A 5,415-nucleotide genomic window follows, 5' to 3' on the forward strand; every position below is an offset into this window, starting at 1 on the left:
ATTCACCTAGACACCGGAAATAGCACATAAGTACAGATATGATATATATATATATATATATATATATAGTTTACAAAAACTAGTAATCAAAAGCAAAACAGTAAGATATAGTTTAACTCACAATTTATTTTGTTGGACTTAATTGCTTTCTTTCCAAAGCTCTCTTTTTCTTGGACTTGTTCCTCTTTCTTCTCTAAGGAAATAGGATTGTCACTGTTCTTTTTGGCTACCCTTACATCCTTCTCGCATCCATTTCTACCATATATCTTAACATTAAACGTTGATTTATCATCATATTCAAAAACAAGAAAATCTCCTATTTCCAAATAATTATCTTTCACAAAGTCTGGCCAACCATCTCCAAAAAACATTCTATTTCCTCTCACTTCCACTCGTACAATGCAAAATTTCCCAATTGGGCTTCTAAGAGCACATTTGGAAAGTGACATACCATTGAAGTTCTTGATAAAAGCAGGTGTATACACTACATGTAAATGAATTAACATTAATTACATGCATTGTCGACTCAATAGCACAAGCTATTCAAAATTTTAACAAAATAAATGTACTAATTATCTTGTAACAAAATGTATAATAATATTAAAAAGCCTTGTAATTAACTAGTAACCTCCTCACATAAATAAATAAAAAAATAAACTGGTAACCTCCTAGTATTTATAAATAGATACAACTAGAGTTCAAAACTTCAAATCATCCTTCCCAATTATCAAATTATCATTATAATATATGAGCCCCAAAGTTTTGCAAAATGATAGTACTACTAATTTGTGAGTTTTACGATAAATATTAAATATAACCAATGCAATTATACAACAATATCCCTATTTTACCCTTTGCTAGTCTGACTGGAGAATGTACTACTATTGAGTGCTGATTTTGCACCTCTTCAATAATATATTGATTTCTGATTTTTTTTTTTTTTTAATGTTAAAAACACCCTAATTTTATGGACTAAAACACTAGACTAATTTTATCAATTATTTAATTGAGTAAGAGAGTTCTTAATTTACCCTAATCTTATCGCTGAAATCTTTGAATTTTCCAATTCATCTGATTTATCCAATCATGTTCCATCCAATAAATCAAGTACAAAAAAAACACTATAATAGGAGGCAATGTTCTTTCATTGAGAAATCGTAATAGGGATCTAATTCTACCCTTAACTTATTGATGGAATCTCTAATTTCTCTTTGAATATTTCGATTTATCATATTTAAACAAATGTGATTAACCAATGACTAAGTGTTTGTTTGGATTGGCGTTTGTGTTCATCACATTTGCGTTTGTTTTTTTTTTTTTTTTTTTTAAGTCCAGCGCCTCTTGCACTTTTCATGGGACATAAACAATGCAAACAAGCAAAATGAACAGTGATTTCATTAATGAACAGTAACAGAATTTTTTTTTTTTTTATTTTCAGCAAAATAAGCAGTATCCAAACGCAACTAAAGACACTATGGTAGGAATGTCGGATAATTACCTCTTCATTGGGGAAAAAAAAATCTATTGATTAAATTAATCTAAGAAAAGAGGTGAGGTACATTACCAGTTGTTTAGAGAAATCATCAATAGGACCTTGAAAAACGATGGTTTACTACTTTTGTAACGCTTTAGCTCTGTAGCCATTTAGGACTCTTTTCACTCTTCGTCAATACAAAAAAACTCCAACCCAAATGTTGACACTTTAGGTTCAGGCAGGCTTCAGGACTAGGCAGTTGAGAGATTAAAGAAGGGAATGGAACGAATTCCCCACCATACATTTATATACACTTGTTCACCAAAAAAAATACATTTATACACACCACGACTTTCGAGAAAACCTTGAAAAGTTCAAAACTTCAAATAATTAAATGGTTTAAATTGAGGATATTTTTATTTTTATTTGATAATCTAATAGTTGAGATAGGGAGGATTTGAAATATCCAGTATCAATGTAGCCAATTTTGTATAGGAAGTTATTTGGCGAAATTACATTATTAGTTCTTGAAGTTTACTCTTTGTGTACAATTGGTACCTCAAGTTTTAATTAAGTACAATTGGCCCCTCAAGTTTTCAAAATGAGCAATATAAGTTCTTTGGTTAACTTCCGTTAGTGGTATTACTTACGTGGCTAACAAAATAATGATCTAACATTTTTTTTAATGATGTGGCATTTATTTTTATTAAAAAAATTATAAAATTAAATTTACTCATAAGAAAGAAACTAAATTCATTCCAATTCAAATCTTTATCCTAACCCAGTACACACACACACACACACATACACAAACTCCATTTGCAATTTGTTCAAGGCCTTCCTGCACTTCACCATGGTGGGTTGACGTTGGGATTGAATTCGCACACAAGAAGTGGCAATGTGAACGTAATATAACAACTCAATTCACACAATTCTTAACATGTTGAGCTGCATTAGATAATTACAAAAAATTAATAAAAAGATTATTCATCAAACAAAGCTTAAAACAACAAAAATCTAAAAACTTATTTCCCAGTAGCCAAATACTCCAAACCCAAATTCTTAATTCTTTATTTCAACTCACTTTTCCAGCAAAAAAAAAAAATCCCCAAGATTTCAAGAACCCCATAGATCTACTACCCAACCCCAAGCTTCCGGTGACTAGAGCTACAGCAACATAACGTCAGCAATATTCCCAAAGCAAATTATCTTGGGATGTTTGCAAATTCAAATTAGGGTTGTAATCGGTTCGGTTCGGTCAGTTTTTTCTAATCCGGCCAACCGAAATCGAAATTTTCAGTTTTTGAAAATCTCAAACGAAACCGACCGAAATAGTTGAAAAACCGTCGGTTTCGGTTTGTTTCGGTTTCGGTCGGTTTCGGTTTTTGGGCCTAGAGTTTGGGCCAGTTGGGCCTTCGATTTTTTTTTTCTAAACTTTTCTGTTTGGGCTTTTTTTTAAAAAAAAAATGCAGTATTCAAGTCTCTTTTTTTATGGTCTTTTATGCTCTAATTAAGTCTTTTTTAAAAACCTGTTTTGGGCCTTTGTTAGAAACCATTAAGTCTTTTTCAAAAACCTGTTTTGGGCCTTTGTTAGGAACCAGTTGTGGCCCAGATTCGGGCCTTCTCTATTTTGGAAATGGCCATCTTTGGGCATTTTTTAGCTTTCTGTTTTGGCCCTTATAGCCCAGATTCAGGCCTTTATTATTTTGGCCATTCTTGGGCCTTTTTACACATCCATAAAACATTTTACAAACAAAAAAAAAATTACAACTTGCTTTTACTCAAACATAAATCCAGAAATACACATAATCACAACCTGCTTTTACTCAACATAAATCCAGAAATACACATAATCACAACTTGCTTTTACTCAACATAAATCCAGGCTTTTACTCAACATAAATCTAGAAATACACATAATCACAACCTGATTTTACTCAACATAAATCCAGAAATACACATAATCACAACCTGCTTTTACTCAACATAAATCCAAAAATACACATAATAGCAAATTCTTCCACAAAAAAAATAAAATAAAATAACCTGTTACAGATTCATAAATCCAAAAATACAACACATATATAGCAAATTCATAAATTACAACCTATCATAAATTCATAACCTGTCCAAAATACATTTGCACAAACACAACCTGTCAACACAGATTCATAAATCTAGAAATAATCTAGAGCAAAAAATTGCTCTAGTGCTCAAAGCCTCAAACTAAGCTGTAAGCCTGTAACTTGTTACAAACACCCATCAAATACAAACAAGACTAAAAAATAAATTGTACAAGTCAAAATAAAATAACTAGTACATATTTAGTTACTTCATTAGTAATATGTCAATGTCCACATTGTCCATATGTCAATACCTACATAGCATTATAGCCAAAGACTCAAAATAAATTGGCTATATGTCAATGTCATCATATACAGTCCATATTTAATATTTGGCCAAATACTCAAAATAAATTGGCCATATGTCATTGCCTACTGCCTAATATCATATATTCTATATATTGTCTATGTATTATGTATAAGCCATTGTCAAAGCTCAAAATAAAGGCCTATATCTATATATACTTATGTAGGCCACTATCTAATAGCAAAAAGTGTGCAACTATACATATCAAAAAGTGTACATATAATCATCAATACCACCCGTCCAAAGAGCAAAGAGAAATCTTCAACCGTCAACTTCAATAGGTGTTGGTGTGGACATGCCTAGTTCTAATGTTAATGCAGCATCACTCACGAGTTCTACAAACAAAAAATGAAAAAAAACATAAAAATCACTTGTACAATAAAACAATAAATATGCAAGAATCCAAGACATTCAGTTTTTTTTTTTTTTTTTTAATAATAATAGACATGCATAATTTTTTTAATAAATAAAGAAATAGAAAGTCATTTTTTTTAATATAACAAATAATAATCATACCTCCATCAAGTTTTTCAAACTCCTCAACATCATCCATGGCAGCACGAAGGCAAATTGGAGCAGATGAAGGACGGAGCCAATTTTGACCACATATGAGGGCTTCCGCCATAAGGGAGACAATGAACTCCGGAAGGGATCAAGGACACGACCAGCCGTACTAAAGGCAGATTCTGAGGCCACAGTGGATACCGAAATTGCAAGAACATGTCGTGCAACTCTTGAAAGCACACGATATCGTGGGGAATTAACCTTCCACCAAGCCAAAATATCAAAATTATCATCAAAATCTTCACAACTCTCTAACAAGTATTTATCAACCTCTGATTTGATATTTGAAGAATCAATACCCTTCAAGTGCTTCCTAAATCCTATCATCCTAATTGCCTTCGCATCAACCACATTATAATCATCTCCCTCCATTAATCCACTTGGATTTTGGCCTTGGCTTGTGCAGTAGCACTAACACTACTACTCCCCACTTGATTTTGAGTATAAAATTTATATAAATCCTCCAAAACAGCCTTTACTTTTCCTACCATATCAACAGCCTTTTGCCTCTCATACAAAGTACCAAAACAGTACTCAAGATACCTCAACTTGTATCGAGGATCAAGAACCAACCCTACATACAACAAGTGATTCATATTATCAAAGTTCCCCAAATACTTTTCAAATTTGTTCTTCATGTAATCGAGCCATTTGTTCTCAACAAATAACTATCTTTTTTCATGCCTCTAACTCAATTGTGTCATGAATTGACATGAGCTCCAAAAAGAAAGAATTGCTAGTGACATAACTACACCCGAAAACCTCAAGGTTGCATCATAAAAAATTTTAAGAAATTTATAAAAGATCCTAATCTTCTCCCAATCCACATCATCCATTCCCCAAGCAACCTCATGTCTATCATTTCCTTCTTCCTTGGACTCCTCTCTAATTGTCATAAGAAAATTTGGATCATCTTCCTCTAATCTCTCAAAAGCCTTTTGATACTT

This window comes from Quercus suber, unplaced genomic scaffold, assembly GCF_002906115.3.
Source record: "Quercus suber isolate HL8 unplaced genomic scaffold, Cork oak 2.0 scaffold_455, whole genome shotgun sequence".
NCBI classification, from domain to species: domain Eukaryota; kingdom Viridiplantae; phylum Streptophyta; class Magnoliopsida; order Fagales; family Fagaceae; genus Quercus; species Quercus suber.